Here is a 7,781-nt window from a genome sequence, read left to right as displayed (position 1 = left end):
TTTTGAGACGAGTGCATCAGATCGCACTGCTGCTATTTGCAACATATGTCTCAAGCGTATCTCGCGTGGCCAAAACATCAGCCGCTTGGGCACCACATGCTTGACCAGACATATGTTGTCCTGCCATGCAGCTCGTTGGCAAGCGTACCTCAAAGACCCACACCAAAGAACAAAGCGGACCTCTCCTTGCTCCTCATCAGCTGGCATCTCCAACCCCACTAGACCTTCAGTCCTCTCTGAAACCTGCTCTGAGAGGAATGAAGGTGTAGAATTAGGTGTGTCACAGCCAAGTGCTTCCGGGCAATCTGCTAGCAGTACACCCACGTCCGATTATAGCAGGCAAATGTCCCTGCCCCAGCTGCTGGACCGGCGAAAGAAGTTCACTCCCAGCCATCCACATGCCCAGCGGTTGAATGCTAGCTTGGCTAAATTGCTAGCACTTCAACTGCTGCCTTTTCAGTTGGTAGACTCGGCCCCCTTCCGTGAGTTTGTACAATGTGCGGTTCCTCAGTGGCAGGTCCCCAAACGCCACTTTTTCTCACGGAAGGCGATTCCGGCTCTCTACCGGCATGTGGAAGGCAATGTCCTTGCCTCGCTGGACAGGGCGGTCAGTGGTAAGGTGCATATTACCGCTGACTCATGGTCCAGCAGGCATGGACAGGGACATTACCTGTCTTTCACGGCCCATTGAGTCACTCTTCTGGCAGCTGGGAAGAATGCAGGACAAGGTGCAGTAGTGTTGGAGGTTGTTCCGCCACCACGCCTCCAAAATGCTACTATTGGCTGTGACACACCTCTCTCCTCCACCCCCTCCTCTTCTTCTTCCTCCATGGCCTCTTCCAGTGCTCTGTCCTCAGAACCAGCGGTGCTCCGTAGGCGTTCCAGGGGCTACGCAAGTACGCAGGCAAACCGATGCCATGCCGTGCTTGCGCTGGTTTGTTTGGGGGACAGGAGCCACACTGGGGCGGATGTTTTGTCAGCTCTGCAGGGGCAGGCCGAGAGGTGGTTGACGCCACGCCAGCTTAAGCCAGGAATGGTGGTTTGCAACAATGGCACCAACCTCCTCTCCGCCCTCCGACAGGGACAACTGACCCATGTGCCTTGTGTAGCTCACGTCCTTAACCTGGTGGTGCAGCGGTTCTTGGGCAGGTACCTGGGCTTACAGGATGTTCTGAAGCAGGCCAGGAAAGTCTGTGTGCATTTCCGCCGATCATTTAATGCCTGTGCTCGGCTGGCTGAGCTCCAAAAGGAGTTGAACCTGCCCAAGAACCGCCTTATATGTGACATGCCCACCAGGTGGAACTCAATGTTGGCCATGCTGCAGCGGCTGCACAGCTCCACAGCAGAGGGCCATCAATAAGTACCTGTGTGACTACGGCACCAGGACAGGGTCAGGGGAGCTTGGTTTTTTCTCACCACGCCAGTGGGGCATGATCAGGGATGCATGCACTGTCCTGTCACCGTTTGAGGAGGCCACAAGGATGGTGAGCAGTGACAGTGCATGCATCAGTGACACTGTACCTCTTGTCCACCTCTTGGAGCATACGCTGCGTGGAATAATGGACAGGGCACTTGAGGCAGAACAGAGGCAGGAAGAGGAGGACTTCCTTGCCTCTCAAGGCCCTCTTTATCCAGACAGTGTTCCTGCTGTGCCACCCATCACACAGGAAGAGGATGAGGAGGAGGAAGAGGAGGAGGAGGATGATTGTGTCAGCATGGAGGTGGAGGCTGGCACTCAGCATCAGCTGCAGCAGCAGTCTTGTAGGGATGATTTACAGTCCCAAGAAACCCGTGGACTTGTACGTGGCTGGGAGGAGGTAGCTGCGGATCATGTTGTCCTTAGTGACCCAGAGGACTCCGGACTGAATGCCTCAGCTAACCTATGCTGCATGGCCTCCCTGATCCTGCAAAACCTGCGGAAGGATCCTCGTATTCTTCGGATCAAGGAGAGGGACCATTACTGGCTGGCCACTCTCCTTGATCCACGGTACAAGGGTAAGGTTGCTGACCTTATCTTGCCATCGCAGAGGGAGCAGAGGATGAGACATCTCTGGGAGGCCTTGCAGAAAGGTCTGTGCAACGCGTTCCCAGAGACTGGGAGGTTACAAACTCCTGGTCCTGGACAACGTGTTGCTGAGGCATCGGTCAGAAGGAGCGGTGGAGAAGGTGGCTGTCTGACTGATGCTTTCAGACAATTTTTTAGTCCGCAGCCCCAAGGTATGATCGGTTCCAGCAACCATCGCCAGCGTCTGATATACATGGTGCAGGAATACCTAGGGGCAAGGTCAGACTTGGACACATTTCCCACCGAAAATCCTCTGGCTTACTGGGTCTTGAGGATGGATCACTGGCCAGAGCTTGCACAGTATGCAATTGAGCTACTGGCCTGTCCTGCATCCAGCGTTCTTTCGGAACGCACCTTCAATGCTGCTGGTGGCTTTGTTACCGATCACAGGGTGCGCCTGTCCACCGAATCAGTTGATCGACTGACCTTCATCAAGATGAATCAGTCTTGGATAACCCACAGCTACCAAGCACCTGAAGCTGATGTAACCGAATAATTTTTTTTGAAATATCACATCCCTTCAAGACTATGCTGATGCTGAGTGACTGTCCTGTTATGTTGATTGTCTATCCTCTTCCTCCTCTGCTGATATGTTGGAAGAACATTTCTGGTTCTGGATGATGCCATCAGCCCAATTTTTCTGCCCCTGTTTAACAGGGGCGTTTAATTACAATTTTTGATGCAATGCTTTGCAGCAGGGCTAATTCCTGCAATAAAACTAGAGTATATGGGAGAGGTTGCAGTGTCGTGTCACCAGCACCAGTGCCTAAGGCCCAATTTTTCTGCCTCTGTTTAACAGGGGCGTTTAATTACAATTTTTGATGCAATGCTTTGCAGCAGGGCTAATTCCTGCAATAAAACTAGAGTATATGGGAGAGGTTGCAGTGTCGTGGCACCAGCACCAGTGCCTAAGGCCCAATTTTTCTGCCCCTGTTTAACAGGGGCGTTTAATTACAATTTTTGATGCAATGCTTTGCAGCAGGGCTAATTCCTGCAATAAAACTAGAGTATATGGGAGAGGTTGCAGTGTCGTGGCACCAGCACCAGTGCCTAAGGCCCAATTTTTCTGCCCCTGTTTAACAGGGGCGTTTAATTACAATTTTTGACGCAATGCTTTGCAGCAGGGCTAATTCCTGCAATAAAACTAGAGTATATGGGAGAGGTTGCAGTGTGGTGGCAGCAGCACCAGTGCCTAAGGCCCAATTTTTCTGCCCCTGTTTAACAGGGGCGTTTAATTACAATTTTTGATGCAATGCTTTGCAGCAGGGCTAATTCCTGAAATAAAACGAGAGTATATGGGAGAGGTTGCAGTGTCGTGGCACCAGCACCAGTGCCTAAGGTCCAATTTTTCTGTCCCTGTTTAACAGGGGCGTTTAATTACAATTTTTGATGCAATGCTTTGCAGCAGGGCTAATTCCTGCAATAAAACTAGAGTATATGGGAGAGATTGCAGTATCGTGGCACCAGCACCAGTGCCTAAGGCCCAATTTTTCTGCCCCTGTTTAACAGGGGCATTTAATTACAATTTTTGATATAATATTTCACAGGAGGGCCCGTTCCTGTGCCCACCCAGAGTAACTGTTAGGACTTATAGTGTTGTGGCACCAGCACCACAACCACCAAAGGTCAATTTTTCTACCACTGTTCAACAATGGCATGTAATTACAATTCTTGATATAATCGTTCACAGCAGGGCGCTCCAGCGCCCACCAAGAGTCACTTTGAGGGCTTACAATGTTGTGGCAAAACCAACACCTTGTTCCACCATTTCTGCAGAGCATATAGGGCAGGCCCCTACTTTCAAACATCCAACTTACAAACATCTCCTACTTGCAAATGGAAGGAGACAACAGCAAGTGAGATGAAAGAAGATGTCTGACAAAACAAATTATACAGGGGTGATAACCCTTCCCTATGTTTTCCAAAAAGCTTAAAAATAGTTTTTTTGACTGGAGCTACACTTTTCAAAATGTACCACTTGAAAATTACAAACAGATTCAACTTAACACAACAAACCTACACAGTCCCTGTCTTGTTTGCACCGCCTGTATACTGCTGTTCTCAGTATATAGGGCCTGGGGGCCACACACATTTCCTTTTTTTAATATGGGTACGGGGTTCCCCTTAATATGCGTACAAGACCCAAAGGGGCTGGTAATGGGCAGGGAGGGCTACCCATGCCATTTTTCTCAATGATTTTCAACCATATTGCAGGAACCAGATATAACATTAAAACCGCAAGCAGTTTTAAATGATGTTATTTCCGTTTGATGTCATTTTGTGCAGGGACTGTTCTAAACACGGGAAACACCTGGCACTTCACGGGCATACTACAGACACCCCCCAGGCACGATATTTAAAGGAATATTTCACTTTTTTTTTCACTTTAATCGTCATTAAAATCAGTGCTCCCGCCAAAACGGCCATTTTTAAAAACATTTTAGGCATTGACCCATGTCCCCTGGGGCAGGAGCCAGGTCCCCAAACCCTTTTTAGGACAGTATCTTGCATATTAGCCGTTAAAATTAGCACTTTTAATTTCGAACGTTCGAGTCCCATAGACTTCAATGGGGTTCTAAAGTCCGTACGAATTTGGGGTCCGTCCGAAAGTTCTGGTGCGAACCGAACCGGGGGGGTGTTCGGCTCATCCCTATCTGTGTATTTTGGTGCTTTAGGCAGCAAATGAGTTGCTTATTGCAATGTACATTATTGTGTGGAGCTCCTCCCAATGATGCCCCTCCTGGGGTATGTAATGTGCATATCCCAGAAGGCAAAGGCAAGATAGGCAAATGACGTGCAAGGAGTGCCTGGACAATTTAATCACAAAAAAAGGTAAATTTATTTAAAAAAATACTATTCATACAGAGGACTGAAGAAGGGGTGAAGAGGAGGGATAATGTACTTGAGGGTGAAGATCCCCTTTATATGGGCTGACTTGAGTTTAGTGAGAATTGCCATCAGTTGTGTAGATATTGACTTCAATTTTTCTAAATATTCCAATTACGTGAAAACCAAATTCCAGTCATTCTAGTTAAATGTAGATGAAATAGGTAGTAGGTGAAGTGAATAGTCACACAATTTAGTGAGTGAAGAGTCTCAACTCCTTTAGTAGTCAGCCTAATTATGGCAAGGTCATAAGTATATCCCTTTATATTGGGGTGGATTTACTAAAACTGGAGAGTGCAACATTTGGTGTTCTGTGTAGAACCCAATAACTTTCCAGATTTTCTTGTCAAAGCTTAAGTGAACAAACTGAAGTTAGAAGCTGATTGGCTACCGTGCACAGCTGCACCAGATTTTGCACTTTCCAGTTTTAGTAAATCAATCCCATTATGTTTCACTTAAGCTATTGTCACCAACTTAAATTGGCAAATAAATTCCTATGAAGAAATCCATTAGAGGACAGTCAGTACAACAGTTTCATATTCTGTACCGTTTAATGGATGCTCCAGAGCAACATAAGAAAAAACAAAGGAAAACAGGCCCCAGGGATAGTACGGTTAAGGGTTTTAGTGAGTATCAATGAAGTAAAGAAGTATAGAAAATGTAAGAAAAATAACAAAATTTTATTCAATAAATATAAAAATACCAATAAATAATAAAACAATACATAGGACAATACAGTACAGCTAAATTTCCCATAAGGCAGGTCAGAGGGACTCTATATCAAGAGCACCATCTGGCTTAGCAAAACAGGATACTCAACATGTTTCGGAAAAATCATTACAATTCCTTCTTCAGGGGTATGAAGATATATGCTGTAATGTCTAGCATAAAGACAAATAAGTACAAATTAGAAATATAATATATGAAATTCATGAATCAAAACATTAGAACACAAATATATACACATGGCGATAGATTTGAAGCGAAAAGCTGAGGCATTTACTAGAAATATTTTATTACAATTCATATGATGCTGGTACAAGATGATGACTTGATTCAGACAGAGAATATTCCAGCGCACCGGTTTCTAAGGTTGGTATATTAAGCACAGAATATTTAAAAATATTTAAAAAGTATTAAAGTTTTTTTGCGCAAAAATATTTATGGGCAGGCACATAAGTTGAGCCTATATTAGGCAGCCAGTCAAATCACAAAATACCAAACCAGAAAATCCAGAAAATGGCATGAGTAAACACCCGGCTGAGGGTGTATAGATCAACGCCTGGCTGGGGGTGTGTGGATCAATGCCAATAAGGGGGGAGAGAAAAGGAAGCAGCCATGCATTGGTTAGGAACCCAAATATGTAAAAATCTGAGGAAAAAACTAAAGTGTATATAAATTTGAAAGAACAGGTAAACCTCACTGTGTTATAAAATAAATTAACATGAGAACAAATATTAGTTAAAAAAACTCCCAAGTAAATAAGGGCTGACACATGTAGACACATAATATAAAATGCAGCAGGGAGAGTATATCAAAAATAAACCCACAGAGTAAAGAGAGTAATGCCACGTACACACGAGCGGACTGTATGGCGTACTTAGTCCGTCATACAATCCGACGGACAGTCCGTCGTACTTTCCACTGAACGGACTTGACCACACACGAATACACAAACAGTCCGTCGAAAGCTTGCGCGATGACGTGTACAGCACGTACGACGGGACTAGAAATAGGAAGTCCAAGACACAGCAAAGCACCCTTCCGCCGTGTAATTCCTTTCTGGGCATGCGCCATTCTTAGTCCGTCGAACTAGCATACTGACGACCGTATTGTCCGCTGAAACCAAAGTACGACGGACAGAATTTCGAAAAAACCGAAATACTTAGTACTCCGGACTGCACGCTGAAAAAGTCAGCTGAAGCCCACACACGAGCGGATTGTCCGCTGAAATGTGTTTCGACGGACTAAGTACGCCATACAATCCGCCCGTGTGTACGCGGCATAAGAGTAAGTGTAAGAACAAACAGTCACAAGGCAATCATAGACTTCAAACTGAAACTATTATGCAGATACTCCAGGAAATGTTGCAAAAATAGTTGGCAATAGTGTGTATATAACTTACCAAAGGAAGAGTAACATCATCACTGCTAATAACCATACAGGCTTGGCATGCAGCAATCAGCTACGCTTACCTGCATATCTTTCACTGATGTATTTTCATATGAATTAATTTGTTAGATATGTGATTGCCCGTTATGTTACCTGCTATATTTTATTGTCATAGTTGCATTTCATCGCTGCCTATTTGATTGCTATATTGTACGTATATGCTGTTCAATTATTGAAATACATGCTGTTTATCATGCTGACTGCTGTGTTTTTTATTTTTATTTATACAGAACTATCCGGCACCTTGGCTTCCATTTGAATCACTTAAGCCCCTGACCATTTTGCTGGCTAAAGACCAGAGCACTTTTTGCGATTCGGCACTGCGGCGCTTTAACTGAGAATTGCGCGGTTGTGTGACGTGGCTCCCAAACAAAATTGACGTCCTTTTTTTTCCCACAAATAGAGCTTTGTTTTGGTGGTATTTGATCACCTCTGCGGTTTTTATTTTTTGCGCTATAAACAAAAAAAGAGCAACGATTTTGAAAAAAAACGAATTATTTTTTTACTTTTTGCTATAATAAATATCCCCCAAAAATATATAAAAAAACATTTTTTTCCTCATTTTAGACTGATACATATTCTTCTACATATTTTTGGTAAAAAAAATCACAATAAGTGATTATTGATTGGTTGGCACAAAAGTTATAGCGTTTACAAA

The sequence above is a fragment of the Lithobates pipiens genome, unplaced genomic scaffold (genome assembly GCF_037356315.1).
Source record: "Lithobates pipiens isolate NorthernLeopardFrog02 unplaced genomic scaffold, aLitPip1_a1.2 Scaffold_19, whole genome shotgun sequence".
Lineage (NCBI taxonomy): Eukaryota > Metazoa > Chordata > Amphibia > Anura > Ranidae > Lithobates > Lithobates pipiens.
The sequence above is the reverse complement of the archived record's forward strand: the minus strand, read 5'-3'. Positions refer to the sequence as shown.